The sequence below is a fragment of the Pan troglodytes genome, chromosome 5, assembly GCF_028858775.2.
Source record: "Pan troglodytes isolate AG18354 chromosome 5, NHGRI_mPanTro3-v2.0_pri, whole genome shotgun sequence".
NCBI lineage: Eukaryota > Metazoa > Chordata > Mammalia > Primates > Hominidae > Pan > Pan troglodytes.
In genome coordinates, this window is record NC_072403.2 from 133,553,911 (window position 1) to 133,575,137 (window position 21,227).

General features: G+C 38.5%; 1 long non-coding RNA gene and 2 pseudogenes across 1 annotated transcript in view; 2 read left to right on the forward strand and 1 right to left on the reverse strand.

The window, feature by feature from the left end:
- Positions 1-3,047: 3,047 nt before the first annotated feature.
- LOC129144315 (large ribosomal subunit protein uL23-like) lies at positions 3,048-3,534 on the reverse strand (annotated as a pseudogene).
- Positions 3,535-6,009: 2,475 nt separating this feature from the next.
- LOC100614903 (protein LSM14 homolog A-like) lies at positions 6,010-7,352 on the forward strand (annotated as a pseudogene).
- A 2,368-nt stretch (positions 7,353-9,720) lies between these two features.
- LOC107975380 (uncharacterized) overlaps positions 9,721-21,227 on the forward strand; it is a 33,329-nt gene continuing 21,822 nt past the window's right edge. Inside the window, exons 1-3 of the long non-coding RNA XR_008548640.2 lie at positions 9,721-9,808; positions 15,724-15,795; positions 19,380-19,430. This is a non-coding gene — a long non-coding RNA (uncharacterized LOC107975380). The remainder of the gene's footprint in view (positions 9,809-15,723; positions 15,796-19,379; positions 19,431-21,227) is intronic.

The following is a 21,227-nucleotide window of genomic DNA, read 5'->3' on the forward strand; positions in this document are numbered from 1 at the left end:
ACCAATGAGTGTAAAAAAAGGAGGTATTCCTTGATACTTTTTTTCTTTTAAATGAAGATGGGTATGTTTAACTTGTGGAAGAGAACATGGATAGGTTTCAAAACAAGAGATTTGTTAGATTTACTATAGATTCACTGCAAAAGGTGACAAACTACCAACTGTAAAATCAGGCTTAAATCTTTGGTGATCAGAACATCATCTCAGGAAAAGTATGCTCTGGAATGTGTGCTATTAAGCCCTCTCACAAATCACTGTGAAGATGAGAACTTGAAGGAATATAAGACAAATTGTAGTATATTGCTTCTCAATTTACTACACTCTTTCCTTCAAAGTTCCTTGAATCAACTTTAGAACTGTTTTTGACTTAGTGCCTGTGCCAAGAGGTAACATGGACCAATGTATTTTCCTTTTAATTAGGGAACACACATAATTTAGAGAAATAAAGGTGAATCTTAGAAACTCTGTTTAATGTTTTTTAGTTACAAACTTCCTTTTTATTAAAATTAGCTTGTAATAGAAAGAGAAGCTACTTGATAGTATAAATTAGTTGCCTTAAATTGATCTCCTTTTATTTTTTCATCAAGTTATAGAAGGAACTCAGTAAAAAAGCAGGAACTTTCTTAAATTTCCAAGGGTAGATACATTTGGAGGTATTATTGCAAAGGATCATGGTGAAAAGAGAAGGCCTATGGTAGTGCAGAGAGGAACTGTGATATGGGAAAACATAAAAGACAAAGAACAAGTGGAAAAGTCCCACTGTTTTTAGCCAGTTCCAACAAGAACTGATGAAATTTTCTCTGAAATACCCTATTCTGTTCCCCTGCACACAGACACACAATCCAGTGGTTTCCATTGAAACTGCAAGTTTCAGAACCATAGCTAATCTGCAATGTAAGCACATGGAATCAGAAAGGCTAATGGATTCCATAGTCATCAACCACCTTCCTGCTTTGGATCACAGACCAGGGAGGCATGGTTTGAACATGTGAAATAAATGTAGAGATTACATAATGCAGCTTTAAATTGTAGTTCATTTTAAACAGACCACGGTTAGTAAAATTTGTGTGTGTGTGTGTGTGTGTGTGTGTGTGTTTCTAAGGAGAATGTGGTTTGAAGAAGTATGATTTACATGATCTGGGAAAATCCTTACAAATGAATTCCATCCCACCCTTTCAAGGAAATACTGTGATTGTGGCAGCTACCTGATTAAGCTGTATTCTATTACTAGTCTATGATCAGTATCACTTTGCTGCTTGTCTTATATACCGGCATAGTAAATAATAACAAGAAGCCATTAAAATAAGTATAGTTAAGTCTCGATCGGTCACACAAGAGGGTTTTTGGTTCTGTTGAATGGAAAGTATTGTTTCTCTAACACACTTTCAATAGCATTAATAAGACCCGCTTAACTAAATGCCATATCTTATGTTCTGTGAGGAAATATCTTACCTCAAAGAACAGTCTAGAGTGTCAAGAAGGGATGCTAGAAGAACCTGGTTCTCATTTCTTTAATTTTCTCTTATGATACTTATCAGTGCTATGAGTATTCAGAGGAATGTCTTAGTAAAAAGAGTTGACAGCACTCCCAAGAAATCAGTGTAATAATGAGACAAAAGCATGAGTCAAATAGAGTTAGAGGCCACTGATGAATAAGTTTCAGAATACAGAAGGCTTCAAGTAGTAGAAAAAGTTTCTCTTTATCTTTTTAAAGCTACTGTATATACAAATTAAAACTAAGTCCTCTCTTCCTTGGTTTCAATGACCATAAAGCAAAAGGGCATATACCAGATTTGCCTTGGTTGCTACAACCAATTCACTGTTTCCAAAGATTTAGAATCTTCTGAAATACAATATTCCTAATTTTTCCAAAGATTTTCGTATTATGTATTATTCTCCAGGAAATTTATCATATTGTATCAATTTCATAAAATACACTTCTTTCATAAGCACTAATTTCCACAGTGATGTAGGGAAAGATATAAGAAAATATGCTATTTTCTGGGCAGGCCCTGTGGCTCATGCTTGTAATTCCAGCACTTTGGAAGGTCGAGGCAGGTGGATCACCTGAGGTCAGGAGTTCAAGACCAGCCTGGCCAACATGGTGAAACCCTGTTTCTACTAAAAATACAAAAATTAGCCAGGCATGGTGGCTAATGCACCTGTAGTCCCAGCTACTCAGGAGGCTGAGGCAGGAGAATCACTTGAACTCAGGAGGTGGAGTTTGCTAGTGAGCCAAGATCGTGCCACTGCACTGTAGCCTGGGCAACAGAGAGAGACTCTGTCCACAAAAAAAAAAGAAAAAAGAAAATATGCTATTTTTTAATATGAAAACATTGATCAATTTTCTGTATATGCATATATAAACCTATAGATGTATATAAATATTCAGTTCATAGTCTTTAGTTCAAGAACATACAGTCTGCTGTCCATATCTGTGGGTTCTGCACCCATGCATTCAAACAACTGTAGGCTGAAAATGTTTGGGAAAAAAATGGATGGTCACATAGACTTTCATGTCATTATTTTCTAAACAATACAGTATGACAACTATTTATATAGCATTTATATTGTGTTAGGTATCATAAGTAATCTAGAGATGATTTAAAGTATATAGAAGGATTGTATAGGTTATATGCATAAAGTACAACATTTTATATCAGGGACTTGAGCATCCATGGATTTTGATATTGGCAGGGATGTCCTGGAACCAATTCCCCGAAGATATGAAAGGATGACTATACTATATTTTAGAAAGTTCCTTGCAGTTCTTTCATTTTGAATTCAATATTTATTTTTAATAGATAAAATTTTATAGCCCATTTGACTCTCAATATTATTTAGTACAGAAAATCTTTTTAATCCAAGTGCTCATGAAAAGGAATATTTGTAATGCTTTTTTTATGGTGAAAAGTATATATATATACGCATATATATATACATATATATGCCTATATATATATGTATATACATATATATACATATATATGCCTATATATATATGTATATACATATATATATACAGTTAGAACTAGCAAGCTAGACTCATTTTAGATTATCCCAATTTTGTTGGCAACTTCCAAAGCACTGATATCAGGAGCCAGTTGAACATATGCCTTCTTCAAATCAGGGTGTTGACCTTGGCCACATCAATGTCATAGAGCTTCTTCATAGCCTGTTTGATCCGGTGCTTGTTGGCTTTAACATCCACAATGAACACAAGTGTGTTGTTGTCTTCTACCTTCTTCATGGCAGACTCAGCGGTCAGCAGAAACTTGATGATAGCATAGCGGTCAAGCTTGTTTCACCTGGGGGCGCTCTTCCAAGGATATTTGGGCTGCCTCCGGAGTCACAGTATCTTGGGCTGCCGGAAGGTGGGTGACATGCGGATCTTCTTTTTTTTTCTTTTTTTTTTTCTTTTTTGTGGCTATGGACACCTTTCAACACTGCCTTCTTGGCCTTTAAAGCCTTCACTTTGGCTTCGGCTTTAGGAAGAACTAAAGCCGAAGGAAATTCCTTCTTCGCTTTCAGCGCCATCTTGTGATAAGGGTCCAATGCTTTTTTTTTTTTTTTTTTTTAAATCTACGACTGCTTTTAAAAAATGCATTCCTAGTTTCAACTCAAGATATAGGAACGTGTCTTTTTTTATTCTCTTACTCCTGGTCTTATCAACAGTTCAAGGGGTTGGGTGGGGTGGGAGTGGGACCAACATTGAAGATGAAGAAATTCCCACCTGTGTCTGTTTGCCATCTCTATTTGTATAACAAAAAGTAAATTGCTAGATAAGTGACTACTTAGGTATTCTAATTTGGAATGGACTGGCATTTGGAACTGTATCACAGTATAGAAAGTTTTAAATTGGTAGCTCTCAGTCTTATTCATCTTTCTGTCTAGTTAATTCATTTTTTAAAACCTATATTGTTTATGCTTAGATCGTGAGTCTTTCAAAGACATGCTAATTGCTTAATGTCTGAAGAAACTTCATCCCTCCGAGTAATTTCAATTTTCTTTTGACTATTAAGTTTCTGGTAGCAGGAATGCTTAATTTGGCAAACTCTTGCATTTTAAAAGTTTAAAATGAGAGAACTAGAAGGCCACGAAATAACCATACTGAAATAGAAATAAGTTCTAATTCAAAAATTATTCTTTCCAGCCCCCAGGATGAAGGCAAATTGCAATTAGGCCTTGTAATGGAATAACTGCAAACATATTTTCTCCAAATCTCTAAGACAATAAATGATTTTTTCCAACAAAATATTTTATCAATAAGCAGAAGCTTTCTAATACATATGTGATGTGTACCTTTATCAAATCATTGCTTAATAGAGTTTTGCAGATCAGCTGAAAGTTTTTTAATCAATTTATTTTTTGATTTTCAAAGTATTTTTTTTCTTTAATTTTGCCTGGGAAATTGTTTAAATGAACCAGTATCCCGCAAACCGTAGTGGAACAAAACAAGTTGACATTTTAAATAAGGCAACTGGCTTTCATACTCCTGAAACTTCTTATGCTATGGATTAATTTTGCTTTCTTGAAATTCTAGCTATCTTGGTTTTCACAATACAACATTTTTCTTGGTTCTCCTGCTTCCTCTCTGGTCTTCATCTTTTTTTGTTTGTTTGATCTCTTTTGTCCTCATCCTCTTCCTAATTTCTAAATGTAAGTCTCCCTTTCAGGGTTGGGTCTTTGTTTTCAGTCTTTCCCACTTTACTGCAACGTGCCCAGGCTCAGTCTCTCTTCTAAGAAAACATGGCCCTTTGTATTTCTTCCTAATGTGTTGAAAATCAAACTCATCACATCTTCTTCAAAAGCATCCTCCTTTTTTTCCATGAGTTTCCAGACTCTGTTAGTAACAGAACCATTTCCTCAGTCATACTGTCTCTTTAAGCATCTCAAGTGTCTCTTATTTTCTTCTAGTTCCTACCCCATCAATGCATCCATCTTTTCTCTTCTATTCTTCCTTACCCTTGTTTCAGGCAGTCCTTGCATAATATAATGAAATGTAATTGATGTTCCTACCTCTTGTCTCTCCCACGATGAATTCCATGGTAACACCTATGAATCAATCTTCCCGAAGTACAGTATTAGCTATGTCAATTCTCTACCAAAAACCCTTACGAGTTTGCCATTTTCTGCTGTATAAAGTACAATATTCTCATCCTGGCACACAAGTCCATCCAAATACGGGCCTACCATGCTCTGACCCTCTCGCAGTAATGTGAATCTCAGCCAAACTGGTGTGGTTGGTATTCCTAGGACTAACTTTGTGATTTCCTAACTTTTTGCCTTCATCAATGCTTTTCCTTTTATGAGGACTTTCCTTCCCTATCATCTGCCTCAACTTGTTAACACAGAGCTTAATTTTCGAATGCTACCTTACACTTCTAGCCTTCCTTCAACTTCTAGTCAGGCAGAATTCCTTCTGTTTCTTTTATCTTTATCTTCCCATAGCATTGTGCTTGTATGTTTCTAGTGGTACCAACCTTGTTCCACTTTGCACTTTAGCTATTTGAGGATGTGTTTATTTCAATTCAACACATTTTTTTAGTCACTCATATGTAAAATAAAATGAAATGCATCTATTACAGTGTAAGGTCTCTGAGGGAGGGACTGGCTTATTCATATTTGTCTTTGATGTAGCACACCGCAGGGGCCTACGCAGTAATAGATGCTTTAATTACTATTGGTTTTACTGAATTGTGAAGACAGCAATAATTTAGACATAAGTTTGCTCAGCAGTTATTTGAGGCATCTTAGAAAACAATCCAAGATTTAAGTCCTAAAGGATATCGTTTTTCAGATTTTAGAAGTCAAGATCGTTCTTTGGAGTTTTCAATTTTTCTTTTAATGAAGTGAAAATAAAGCTGATTTAGCGGAGCTGGCGCCGGCGCCGCCGCCGCCGCCACCATGTTAGGTCTGAGGCGGCTGCCACAGGCGCGACGGATACTGTGGATCGCCTGACAGCCGCCTGGGGTCCGCCGCTCTGCGAGCGCCGGGAGCTGCAGTGGCACCATGAGCGGGGTCACCCCTTTCCTCCACAGCAAGATCAGCCACATCTCCAAGGCACAGATCTGCTACGAGGGCATCCTCTGCACCATCGACACGTAGAACCCCACCGTAGCCCTCGCTAAAATTCAATTTTCTGGTACAGAAGATAGATCGTCCAATACCACCTCAAGATGAACTATTGGAATACATTGTATTCCATAGGAGTGACATTAAAGACCTCACTGTGAGCCACCAAAACCACAGTGTTCTTTGCCTGAAGACCCAGCTATCCTTCAGTCCTCACTAGGCTCATCAACTTCTTCATTCTGGTGCGTGGGGTTCTCATGGGCCTTTGGGCAGGATGCTCATATACAGTCGGTTCAGTCCAACCTCCTTAGTTGGGCAGGAGTTTGGTGCCGTTGCTGTTGCTGGAAGCTCTTTGATATCGTTTGGAACAGAAACATCAAACAGTGGTGTCTTACCCCAAAGTAGTATGGTTGACTCTGCCTTAACACAGGATACAAGATCTCTAAAAACACAGTTATCTCAAGGTCACTCAAGCCCTCAGTTAGACCCTTTGAGAAAAAGCCCAACCACTGAACAAGCAGTGAAGACTGTCTCGGCCCATTTACCTGCTCCAGCACCTGTTGGGAGAAGGAGCCCTGTATCAACTAGGCCTTTGCCATCTACCAGCCAAAAAGCAATAGAGATCAAGAGCACTGGTGAGCTGAAGTACACAATGTTTCAAGACCAGAAAATGAGCAACTCAGAAATGATAGCAAGAGACAAGTAGCTCCAGGTACTCCTTCAGCTCCAAGGAGAGGGCGTGGGGTTCAGCCGGGTAGCAGGGGAAGATTTGGTATTCTGCGAGATGGGCCAATGAAATTTGAGAAAGACTTTGACTTTGAAAGTGCAAATGCACAATTCAACAAAGGAGAGATCGACAGAGAGTTTCATAATAAACTTAAAAGAAGATAAACTGAGAAACAGGAGGAGCCTGTAAATAGTGAAGATAAAGGTGACCCAGGAGTTGATACCCCAAAAGTAAAGGAAATGCTGATGAAGAAGATCCACTTGGACCTAACTGCTAGTAGGAAAAAACTAAATCCTTCTTTGATAATATTTCTTGTGATGACAATAGGGAACGGATATCAACCTGGGCTGAAGAAAGAAGATTAAATGCTGAAGCATTTGGAATCCCACTTTGTCCAAATCGTGGCTGTGGGAGACGCAGAGGCAGAGGGATCTTTGGTTTCTGTGGTGGCAGAGGGCATGGTGGTAGCAGATGTGGTACTTTAACCATCCCTGGAGGATTTCGCAGTGGATTCAGAGGAGGTCCTGGGGGCAGGGAGTTTTCGGATTTCTAATGTAGGAAAGACAACAAAGTTGCTGTATAGTCTACAAACAAGTCTCTAAAAATAGGTGAATTTTTAGCTCTTCATGGTCCTGAAAATTGATTTCAGTCTTTGTGAAGAATCAAGTGAATTCACTGTACATTTGTCAACAGCACTGGGTTTTTGTTTTTTGTTTGTTTTTCTGCTTAATTTCAAAGATAAAATGCAGTTACTTTTTGGGGTTGCAGGGGAGAAAGGCTAATCTTAAAAAATGAACATAAAATATATTTGGAATAGCAGAAGGTTAAGTAATTTCTTATGTACAGTTAAGCAGTACTTCAGTGGGACTTATAAATATTTTTTCATCACTGAAAGTGTATTTTTTAAATTACTAAATCATATTTTTCAATTGCAAGTTGCCTGCAGATAGGGCTGTGATACTGTGTTTTGGGCCACAGAAGGGTGTGTGTGTGCATGTCTGTATCTTTCTCCTTTTTTGGGGAATCCTATAATATGAGGTAGCTTATTTCATCAATTATTTATGGTGCTGGATGGTAGAGAATTTTCAGTAGAGAATTTTCAGTTAACTAGTTACACACAGTAAATACTGTTTCTTAGGCAAAGGTAACTTTTTTATATAGTTGTAAAATTCCACTATATTCCATTGCCAAAGAAACATTAAGAACTTTGTATAGCCACATAAAAAGCAACCACATTTTTAAAGAATAATCATTTTAAAGTCAGGAAAAAAAGCTGTTTTTATTATTTATGTTCAGGGCAATATCTGTCTTGGTACTCATAAAGTTGTGAAAATACAAAAGGATTTTTTGTGTCTTCCTTCCTATTTTTCTTGCATCAGATCACTTTGCCTCATCTTTTCATCTATAAATTGGGGAATAATATCTACTTCATATGGTAGTTGTGAGATTTCCTTGAATTAATATATGTGAAGCCATGAGCACAATGCCTAGCATAAGATCATTAACATCATCAGCAAGGAAGAAACCCCAGAGCGATTGGAATGAACGTGTCTGCAGCCACGCGCAGGTTTTCCTTGAACACTTATCTTCATCTAAGTTCTTGTGTGTCTAGAATTGGTGGGTTCTTGGTCTCACTGACTTCAAGAATGAAGCCATGGCCCCTCGCGGTGAGTGTTACCACTCTTAAAGGCGGCGTGTCCGGAGTTTGTTCCTTCTGATGTTCGGATGTGTTCGGAGTTTCTTCCTTCTGGTGGGTTCGTCCTCTCGCTGGCTCAGGAGTGAAGCTGCGGACCTTCACGGTGAGTGTTACAACTCTTAAGGCGGTGCGTCTGGAGTTGTTCGTTCCTCCCGGTGGGTCTGTGGGCTTGCTGGCTTCAGGAGTGAAGCTGCAGACCTTCGCGATGAGTGTTACAGCTCATAAAGGCAGTGTGGACCCAAAGAGTGAGAAGCAGCCAGATTTATTGCAAAGAGTGAAAGAACAAAGCTTCCACAGCGTGGAAGGGGACCCAAGCGGGTTGCCACTGCTGGCTCCGGCAGCCTGCTTTTATTCTCTTATTTGGCCCTACCCACATCCTGCTGATTGGTAGAGCTGAGTGGTCTGTTTTGATAGGGCACCGATTGGTGCGTTTATAATCCCTGAGCTAGACACAAAGGTTCTCCACCTCCCCACCAGATTAGCTAGATACAGAGTGTCCACACAAAGGTTCTCCAAGTCTCCACCAGAGTAGCTAGATACACAGTGTGGATTGGTGCATTCACAAACCCTGAGCTAGACACAGGGTGCTGATTGGTGTGTTTACAAACCTTGAGCTAGATACAGAGTGCCCATTGGTGTATTTATAATCCCTTAGCTAGACATAAAGGTTCTCCAAGTCCTCACCAGACTCAGGAGCCCAGCTGGCTTCATCCAGTGGATCCCGCACCAGGGCTGCAGGTGGAGCTGCCTGCCAGTCCTGTGCCCTGCGCCCGCACTCCTCAGCCCTTGGGTGGTCGATGGGACTGGGCGCTGTGGAGCAGGAGGCGGTGCTCGTCGGGGAGGATCAGGCTGCACAGGAGCCCACGGAGTTGGGGGAGGCTCAGGCATGGCGGGCTGCAAGTCCTGAGCCCTGCTCTGAGGGAAGGCAGCTAAGGCCTGGCGAGAAATTGAGCACAGCAGCTGCTGGCCCGGGTGCTAAGCCCCTCACTGCCCGGGGTGGGCGGGGCCGGCCGCCGGCGGCTCTGAGTGCACTCCCGCCGAGACCACGCCCACCCGGAACTTGCGCTGGTGCGCAAGCACCGCACGCAGCCCCGTTTCCCGCCTGCGCCTCTCCCTCCACACCACCCCCGCAAGCTGAGGGAGCCGGCCCCGGCCTTGGCCTGCCCAGAAAGGGGCTCCCACAGTGCAGCGGCGAGCTGAAGGGCTCGTCAAGTGCCGCCAAAGTGGGAGCCCAGGCAGAGGAGGCGCTGAGAGCGAGCGAGGGGTGTGAGGACTGCCAGCACGCTGTCACCTCTCACTTGGATCCTGCATATGTGAGCAATAGTAGCCAAAGTGAACTGCGGTTATCTCCTTCTTTCAGCTAACTTCAATCACCGCTTCTGAGTGAACATTGCAGGTTGTGTTTAGTGAGGGATTCAAGGCTTTATGCTTCATGGTGGGGTCAATCAGATTCTACATCAATTGCTTAAGATTATGAAAAAATATATACATTTCACTTGAAAAAAGGACTAAGTCTGATTTGTTCATCCCTGTACCTCAGCCCATGGCACACTGCCTGGTGTATTGCAGGCACTCAAAAAATTTTTGTTGAATGAAGAAGTCAGTTAATGGAGTTAAACCACTAAGACATGATTTGTTTTTCTTACCTTTAGAAGATATCCTAGAGATGAACTCCCTTTTTTGAGAGCAATTAGCATATAGTTGATTTTATTATGAAGATAAATGACCCCTTATTTTATATTAATTGATTTCTTTGCAACAGAATCAGTGTAAGTAATTGGGAATAAATTCTTGTTAATATATGACATTGTTAGAAACATTCCATCTCGCTTGCATGAAAATCATCTGATAAGGATTAAATGACATTTTGCAGGTGCTTACTGTGTGCCAGACACAGTTCTAAATGTTTCAAAAAATAAAATGTGCATTTCATAAGTGCAGTGTGGAATCCTGGATTGAATCCTGAAATGGAAAAAGAGTATTAGTGGAAAAACAGGAAAAATCTGTATAAAATCTGGAGTTTGGTTAATTGCAATGTATCACTGTTGGTTTCTTAGTTTTGTCAAATGTGCCATGGTAATGTAAGAGGGTAACGTTCAGGGAAACAGGGTGACAGGTATACGAGAACTTTCTGTATTATCTTTGCAACTTTTCTATATACCTAAAATTATTACAAAATACAAAGCTTATTTAAAATTATGTATTCATTTGTTTAATCCTTAAAACAAGCCTGTGATGCAAGTACCATTGTTGGCTCCTTTTACAAGTAAGAATTCAAAGTATAGAGAGGTTAAGTTACTCCTCGGGTCGCAGCTGCTATCAGTGTCAAGATACTGGCATTTTATTCTAGGTTGCAGTGGTCCCCAACATTTTTGTCACCAGGGACTGGTTTCATGGAAGATAATTTTTCCATGGATGGGGGTAAAGGGGTGCAAGGATGGTTTTAGGATGAAACTGTTCCATCTCAGATCATCAGACATTAGTTAGATTCTGATAAGGAATGTGTAACCTAGATCCCTCCCATGTGCAGTTCACAGTAGGTTTTGTGCTCTTAAGAGAATCTAATGCCACTGATCTGACAGGAGGCGGAGCTTAGGTGGTAATGCTCACTCACCTGACACTCACCTACTGCTGAGTGGCCCAGTTCCTAACAGGCCACAGACAGGTGTTGATCTGTGGCCTGGGAGTTGGGGGTCCCTGCTAGGTTGTATACTTTTTAAACAATATGCATTCCTTTATCTCCTGACTCAAGTAATCAAGAAGTCATTCATGAAGCAGATACAATCACCGCTCAGTAAATAATTCTATCTTCTGAGACTCTAGTCATGTGGCCAATGATTGACCATTTTTGTTGTAATGCTATTCCCTGTGAAACTTCGGCTAGATGCTGTTGATTCTTGATTTCAGAATGTCACACAATCAACCACTACCATGACCACAAATTCTAAGTTGAGTGCATTTTAATTGATTATCATGATCATATCTTAAATTCCTTAACCCAAGACTGAAATGTTGAATTCTGTAGTCATTTGGGGGTTATTGTGAAAGCCACTCTCCTATCTCCCTGTACTGGTACCCACACTACCCTCTGTGTGGGTCATATCTGTGCAAATGTCATGCTTTCATGCTTTCCCTGTCAAGCTGTTTGTAAAAAATACATAGTTTCTGAAGAAAAATTGAAGAAAGATGCAGAGAAGAAAAACACTAAGCAAAAACGCTCCAGAAAAAGAACACTAATCAAAAAATCCATCATAAACTTTAAAGACTAAAACCAGAACTTTAAGCTTAGAGGTAGCTAACATGTTCCAAATAATCTTGTACATAGCAGTCAAAAACCTCTTTATTCTTTAATGGGTATTTCTAGCTGCTTTCTTACACCCTTAAAAACTTTATGTCTTGCCTGCACAGCTGCAACTATGACCACAAGCCACTTCTTTTTCTCATTATATTGCCCACCTATTTGTAACAATATCCTTTATTGTTTCCTTAACCACAAACAGCACCGTGGGAGAAACTATTGCTCTCTTATTTATTTCAATATGACAGATGAAAATGCGTGGGGGAGGAGCACGAACAGGAAGAGAAAGGTTTTTTTTCCTTCACTCTTTGATGGTACTATTTCAAAGCACATTTACACTTTCTTTCTTGGTTTTGTTTGGTTTTAATTTGCCCAATGAACATTTATAAGATTTGCAATATATAGGGAAAAATGAAATTATTTATGTTTTAAAAAAATCTATGTGCAAGTTCAAATTTTAGTTTATCTAAGAAGATTGTATTACTTATCCATAGATTTAGATTATTGATTAAAATATTTAATGCATTTCTGCTGGACTAATTTTTCTTCTGAAAACACTTCTTGCTTTCACCTAAAATATGGTGAAAATAAATGCTTATTGCAAGTTTTAGGAAATTTCATTTATCCCTAAGAAATATATTTCTTGTTATGCCCTTGATTTGTTATTTTTTTGAACAAATTGCTTAATAACTTTTAAACTTGGATATTTATAGCTATATTTTCCTTTGATTAAATGTACCTAAGAAGATTTAATTTAAAAAAACGGGAATAAAATTATATAGGGGCTCATTGAAAATCAACCAAAACTGAGTGTAAAATGTAAAAAAAAAAAAAACTTCAGGCTGTAGGAGAAACAACCTATCTTGATCTTGGTGTGAAATTTTCTGGTGCTGCTGCCAATCCTGTTACCATGGCCCCAGGGTCCTTTAGTTCTGTTCTCTCCTTACCTCTCCCATTACTTTCCCTTCCCCATCTCCCTTTTTCCACTTCTAAACACACACACTGGCTGAAGTGGAGTCCAGCGAAAGGATGGTGCACTTCTGTTTGCTTTCTCTCTGCATTTTCTATTTTCTGACCACAAAATGGCTAGAGATGCCTCATATAATCCAAAATAGTTTTAAAGTTTTGTTTGTTTTGTTTTTGTCCAGGATAATGCTATTGGTTTGCCCAATTTTTTTATGCTGTTGGCTATAAGCTCACACAAATTATAAATGTCCTGCATAAATACATTGTGTACTTTTTTCTCTTGGTACTTAGTAAAATATTTTGCTGCAGTCTGTCATTAATATACCATTTAACTTACACATATACATTTCCAGCCATTATCATTGTTACCCGTGCTTGACTGAAAAATATACTGAAAATATTAGTCTACTTTTCCACAGGCTCATTTAACTTACATTGTTATATTTAAGGTATATGCCTGTAACACCCCATCTCCCACTTGACACTTCTAAGCCCAACCCACTTTTTACTGTCAGCCATGAGTTCTGCATCTTCCATGAAATGTCACTGGTCCATTCCAGCTCTTGCTGCCTCTTCCTTCTCTCCTTCCTTTTATTTCCTGATTCTTGAGACCTATACTTTAATGTCAATCTTTTGGCTCAAGTTATTAACCTTCAATGGCAGAGTGGCAAATGTAACTCTCTTATGCCACATAACATAGTATCTGCTTGTCTGCTGCTTGCATATTCTAATCTAAATTTGAGTTGGCATACAATCTTATTGTCAATATATGACTAATTTGTGTAATATAGATACTAAAATCTATATATGCTTTATTTACCTTATAAAAATCTGTATATGCTCAAACTAGATCTTGAGTTTCATCAAGGTGGTAACCATGTTTTATATTTGTTGGTGTTCTCTGTTCCCCAACAGTGAAAAGGGTCAGTATATAATGGTTGATAACTAAACCCTCTGTGGACAGGAACAAATTAAGAAAAGATATTCTACTTGTTTACCTATATGGTAACTTAGAGTTGTTTAAATGTCTTGAACAGAAACATAAACAATCTTGACTCAAAATTTAAAATTATTTTCTAATGATTGATGGAAACCACAAACTATAGATAGAAAATGGCGCTGGACCTCTCAGTGACTGACCGACAGGAAAACAGGTACCAGAAAGAATGAAGACTTTTACATCAGGCGTTTTTAGAAGGGATTCGTGGTTATCTGAGTAGAGTTATGATACCAGAGTGGTGTGTTCATCCAAGGCTGATAAGGAACCTTAACTTGACAAGATAAACAAGAGTGAATCAGCTAAATGACATTTGTGATTCTGGCATATCCTCTGAAGATGAAAAATAATCACTGTCTCAGGGTCAAAGTAATGACTCATCTCTTAGAAATTGAGGTGGAAATGTCCAGATTTGGGAAGAATAATATTTCACATTCCATAGGCTATCCTCATTTAAGTGTAGATAGCTAGAGTAAATGATTGTGGGCATCTGAGCTGTGACTAGGAAGTAAAGAAAGGGTACACACAGCTTCAGAGACATTATCATCATCACAAAGGGCCTTTGGACTTGGAGTTTATGCCTTTCTGTATACTAGGAGCTGTGGAAATATAGTCCAGGAAGATGATTTCAAATTTAGATTAGAATATACAAGAAGCAAACAAGCAGATATTATCTTATGTAGCATAAGAGAGAGTTACATTTGCCTCTGCCATTGAAGGTTAATAACTTGAGCATGGATGACCCCACAGAGAAAAGTGAATACATTTTCCAAGTATTTCATTCTGATTGTTGCAATGATCTATCAAAGGCAAAGTAAATAGTTCTGTCACTACACTTGCCTTACAATGCCCACACATGTAATATAGTGTTATCCTTTATGCCAGATAATGTTCAAAACTTGATTATGTATCTAGAGAACTTCAAAAATCACTTGGACTGTACATTTTCGGAATTACTTTAGTATTTCACTGCCTTTGTTAAAAGGAAAAAAGGGAAAAAGAAGAAAGCCGCTCCATGTACACACATAAACTCATTGCCATTATCACAAAGGCAAGAGAATGAAAATACAACAAATCATACATCTGCATTCCTTGCTGTTTATTCTGTTATCAAATTAGCTGAAATGAGATACCTATGTAGCTCATGGACATTTCCTAGGCAACCATCATTCTTTATTCAAAATCTTACCAAGGTCTTAGAGTTCTTAAGATAAGCTGCAAAGAGTCAAATGCAAGCATAGGAGGAAAAAAAAGAGAGAAAACAACTTTTGGTATTTTTAAGACCTAAACTCTGAGATTGCATAATGTTTTGAGGCAAAGAACTCCAAATATCCATTCCACACATAGTTGGAAATGATCCCAGTTGGCAATGATGTGTGTGTGTGTGTGTGTGTGTGTGTTGGTGGAGGAGATGGGTAGGTAAGAGGGTTAGAACAAATTGCTTCCTTTAGTTACACGTTTCCTCAATTAAAGAACAATTGTTATGTTTCATGTCTATAACTGTTTGCACCAGTTTTTCAAAATCACAAAGAATACTAAATTCTATTCTTTCTAATTTTGTTTGACATAGACTTTCTATTGAGCTTTATGGTAGGGGTCATGTAACTGGGACAATCCTTTGCATAAAGAAAGTGCAAGACATATTTTATTTCTGTACATCTTGACATCCTGCATCCCCTTCCAATTGCTTTTTCGTGGCAGGAATTTTTCTTCCTTATCTTTATGTCCTTATATCCTACCAATGTATATCTATAAATTATTATAATACCCATTGTGCAAGAATGATAATTACACTTTTGTTTGCTATGCCTGCAAGTATCTTCTCTCAGGTAGAATATTCCAAAACTATAAATGTAGTTTCCATAAAAATAATATATATCATTTTGTTATCTCATAAGCTTATGATAACCAATGTTTTAGTTAAAAATTCAGCCCCATTACCACAATTATTTCTTTTGTCTCTCTAGGTACTTGGTTCAGCAGTCACACCTAAAGATCTTGTATAGTCTGAAATTATTAACGGTCAACTGGGTTTGAAGGTACGTGACAAAGTATCATAATACCATCATTCAGAAAATTAGTAAGAAGAGGCCAGGAGCTGTGGCTCACATCTGTAATCCTAGCACTTTGGGAGGCTGAGGCAGGCAGATTGCTTGAGCCTAGAAGTTCAAGTTCAGCCTGCGCAACATGGCAAAATTGCATTTCTAAAAAAAAAAATACAGAAATTAGCTGTGCATAGTCATATGCCTGTAGTCCCAACTACTGGGGAGGCTGAGGTGGGAGGATCACTGGGAGGATCGCTTAAGTCCCAGAGGTGGAGATTGCAGTGAGCTGAGAACATACCACTGTAGGTCAGCCTAGGCTATAGGGTGAGGCTCTGTCTCTAGAAAGAAAAGAAAGGTAGATTAGTAAGCAGAAATTAATTCTTTTGTGTCATTTTATGTAATTCTCCTTATGCAAGGCTCTATCTAGTGTGAGGCTGAAAAAATTTCTGCAAATGAATTCATAATTTTACTAAACTTACTAATTAAAATGTGTTGGTTAATGGGAAAGGGATGAAGAATTGCTAAATATTAAAACTTGGAAGAAGACTTTACAAATTTACAATCTATTTTGAGTTTTTCACCAAAGAGAAAACCAAGAAAGCAAACACCAGAAATTGAAGACCATGAAGTATAAGTTTTTTCTGAGTTGAGGACAATGATTAGAGGTTAGGTGTGAAGCACAGAGGTTGGAGATCATGCTGGTAGGAAGGTCTAGGTGTCCTAAGAAAACAGTAAGTGCAACAAACATTGTGCCGGGCACAGTGGCTCACGCCTGTAATCCCAGCACTTTGGGAGGCCAAGGCAGGCGGATCACCTGAGGTTGGGAGTTCGAGACCAGCCTGGCCAACGTGGAGAAACCCCCCCTCTACTAAAAATACAGAATTAGCTGGGTGTGGTGGAGAATGCCTGTAATCCCAGCTACTGGGGAGGCTGAGGCAGGAGAATTGCTTGAACCTAGGAGGTGGAGATTGCCATGAGCCGAGATGGTGCCATTGCACTCCAGCCTGGGCGACAAGAACAAAACTCTACCTCAAAAAAAAAAAAAAAAAAAAAAGAAAGAAAAGAAAGAAAGAAAACAGTGCAACAAACATTGTGATGGAAACAAGATAATTTCCTTGAAAATCTACAATATATGTCAGGTGAGAATGCCCATGGAAGAGTATAACATAACCTCTGACTCTAGGCTAGGATACTCTTGGTCATTCTTACTTCTAGATGAGTTAATCAGAATTGGTGTGTGACTGTTTTAAGGGCTAGAACCTGAAGGGAAACAGAGAAGACACTGTGCTGAAACTGACATTTAGGGAGAAAGTCTAGGACTGTTCACACAATCTTTGCACATGCCTGTTTTGTCTTATTCGATTGTTAATTGCTGTTGGATAAAAGATCTAAACTTAGCAAACAAGGGGCTGCAGAAAGGAGAGAGACCGCTTCCTCTGCTTAGTTGATCAGCATGTGTTTAATAGACATACTCTAAGTAGCTAACGTTTCAGTCATCTGCGGAGACCTTGGGGAAGGGTTGTGACTGAGAGAGAACTTTTGACCGTTAGCTATGACTCACAAAAAATACAAGGCTCTCAGTTTTGTTCTACCCATATGTAAGTTAGTTCATACCACAGATAATATACCTTACTTCAAAGAAGGTGGTCTTGGCTTCAGGCATATATAAAAGTTTTTTTTTTTGTTTTTTTTTTTCTGGCTGCAAAGGCTTTGCACCTGTGTTTCCTTAAAGCACATGAGAAAAATGCAAATTCCAAAGGGATTTATTCTCTGTTTTGCCATCCTAGTCAATCCTACCTTACCAACCAAGAAAACTACAAATTATCATGATTCTGAAATTGGCAGTTTCCCAGAATGTTTGACATTCCATGTTAGTAAGCAGAAAAAAAGAGGAAGAAAAGAAGTCTTTCCTGCTGGGAATGTGGTAGAAATGTTAGAATTCTTTCCAGAAGAAGAAATCCAAATCTACAAGAGCACATTGTTTTCATGTTTTTCTAGGCTGTATTTTCAGCCTTGAAAACTCATGCAGATCCTCCCGCCAGAATATGACCTACACCAGCAAGGCTGAAACTAGCACCTATAAGAAGCAAATCCATGACCGTTAAAATACTCAGTCCTTGGGTGGGACAAAGCACACCCTTGTTTCATTGAGATTGTGCCAGGAAAAGACCACAGTTTAGCTGGCATTGCAGCCATGGCCAGAAGCCAGCTTACCCGGCAACTTATTTAATAGAATTCGCAGCATCTCTTGGACTCTTAAACACAGTTACATTGAACTAAAGTAAAAGATGTGGCAGCTTTGAGATTGGTAAACCTCTTTTATATAGTATGCTGCTGATCTATATTACTGCACACATTGTCCTAATATTACAATCTTCTCTTGGCTTGTCTGTTTACCCTCTAGACCAGTAACATAAGTGAGTGAAAGGAGGCCAGCTTTAAGAAGAGTCAGTCAATATTACCATTCTCGATTTCTGGTAGTGCTGTAGATACATTGCATGTGGGAGGCAACTGACACAGCCTCACTGCTCAGAGCATCCTCAGGAATGTCAGGGACTGAGAAAAACGGGAGAGAGCCTGTCCATCAGAAGGTGGGGCAGTTACTCAGCAATATCTGAGTATTAACATACAGAATCTGAGTCCTGGTGATGAAGGATCCTCCACATTCTCAAAATGAGCTACATAATCTGAAATCTCTTAATTTTTAAGTGTTATATTTTGCCAGTGCAGCCTGTAAGTACTCAAGTGTAGAAACTGTAGGTTTCAACTTTTAATCCAAAGTAGTACCTTTGTTTAGTAGATCAATAGGTCCCCCTCTTCTATAATAATTTAGTAAATTAAAGTGAACTAGGGCCTATGTATTTTACAGACATGTATGTGATGTATACAGATGTGGCCATATGGTACTATTTTGCTTATATCTTCACTGTCAATGAAAAAGGCTCTTGGATTAAAGGTAGACATTGAAAAAGGGAAATTAAAACACAATATGAGTGAGAAATTTATTTATAGAAATGATTGGCCTTGAAGTGTTTCAAGTTCTCTTACCTAGATATATCATAACCCAGAGAATGGAGAAAACATAAAACGTTTTAGCAAACTGCTTAATCCACATTTGAATGGATGAATAAATATATATCTAGAATATTGGATATAATTAGACAAATTACAACAGTGGCTACTAAATAGTTCCAAGGACACGTGCCAGCCCTTGAAGAAGTTTTCACTGCTCTGGGAAGAAATGAAAAAATATAGATAATTATAGTGTATGGAGTATATAAACTTATTTGTGCTTGGACAAATCCCACTACCTGTGGAATTTTTAGCCAGTCTCATCCCTCCTCTGTATCTTTATTTGTAAAATGAGAGTTTAGAATTCGGTGACCTTATTTTTGTTTTCTATTGCTGTTATAACACATTACCACAAGCTTAGTGGCTAAAACAACATAAATTTATTATCTTACAGTTGTGAAGGTCAGAAGTCCAACATGAGTCTCATGGGCTAAAATTGAGGTGTCAGCAGGGCCACATTCTTTCTGGAGGCTCTGACCAGGAATTGCTTTTCTTGTCTTTTCCAGCTTCTAAAATCTACTTCATTCCTTGGATTATGGCTTCCCTCTATCTTCAAAGTGAGTAATAGTCAAGTCTTTTCCTTTTTTTAAAAAAGTGTATTTTGTTTTTAAATTGACAAGTAAAAATTGTATATATTTATAATATACAACGTGATGTTCTGAAATATGTATATATTGTGGAATGTCTAATCACATGTATTACCTCACATATCATTTCTTTTGTGGTGGGAACACTTAAAATCTACTCTCTTAGCAATTTTCAAGTATACAATTTTGTTATTAAGTATAATCATCATGATGTACAGTAGATATCTTGAACTCCTCCTGTTTAACTGAAATTTTGTATCCTTTGTCAAGTCTATTTTATGTCATATCACTTTGAAACTCTTCTGCCTCCTTTTTCTCCTTTTAAGGACCATTTTGATTACATTGGGGACATCTGGATAATCCAGATAATCTCATTGTTTTAAGGCCAGGTGATTAGCACATTAAATCCACGTGCAGATTTAATTTCTCCTCGCTATATAACATAACATATTTATAGTTTCTGGGGAGTGGGACGCGGACATTTTTGAGGGGCCATTTGTCTGTCTACCACATCATTTCAACTAATTTTTAGTTTTTCTGTCCTGTGAATCTATGAGATAATGTCTTGTTAAGCCTGACTTGTTATGAAGGAATGAGACAGGTTTCAGGGAGGTAAGTGGGTCTGAAGTTTGCCATAATTTATGGCATCCTCTTAGCATCCCATAAAAATTCTACCTGCCTCTGAACCACTGAATGTATATGACACTGATTGTTCTTTGCAACCAGGCTGTAGCTAGAGATCATCACTTCAACAGTTTGGTTCCTGACCAGGTATGATGGCTCATGCCTGTGATCCCAGCATTTAGGAGGCCAAGGCAGGAGGATTGCTTGCATCCAGCAGTTCCAGACTAACCTAGTCAACATGTTAAGATCCTGTCTCTACAAAAAATAAAAAACTAGCTAGGTGTTTTGGTATGCTCCTGCAGTCCCAGCTACTCACAACACTGAAGTGCAGATAGCTTGAGCCTAGGAGATGGAGGCTGTAGTGAGCTGTGATCATGCCACTGCACTCAACTTGGGTGATAAAATGAGGCCCCCGCACCGTCTCTCTCTTTCAAAAAACAAACAAAAAAAGCTTGATTCCTGGTATTATTGAAATAGAAGGAAATTTTCAAGATCATCAGATGCCATAAGGTTACCAGTTATTGGAATGAAATTTCAGAGCATGGGCAGAACTCATTCAGGATACTTAAGCAGTTTCACACATGTTGGTCCCTGTCATTTGATAGTCTGTGTTTAGACTTATCAAGTCTACATGAGACCGTTCCTTAAGGACAAAATGGACATTACATTGCTCCCTTGCCTTTAATATCACTGTGCTGAACATAGGAGTAATGTTAGAAAGAGTGAAGTCTGCCCAGTCCCCCTTGCGTCTGACTTTCAGTGACCAAAAGCACACTGTAGAGGCATTGTACGTGTTGTTCTAAAACAAAGCATAACTCTACTCATCAGCCAGAGAAAACTCTGGTTTATGACTCGTAATAAATCATTTTTTTTCCAAACAGACTTACCAATGTTCTTTTAAAACATTTTTACTAGAATATTTATGTTCTCAACTTTCAACATCAGAAGTATTTTATAAGCCCAGTCTGAAATGGAGGAGTGAGTGGCAAAGCATACTCTCTCCCCAACAAACAATAATTGAACTTGGGAAAATTACAGAAACAATCACATAAAGTATTTGGATATTGTCCTATGGGCATATAGAAAATGGAGAAATATTCTTTCAAAAAATCTACTAAATCTTGGTAAGGATTGTAGAGTTTG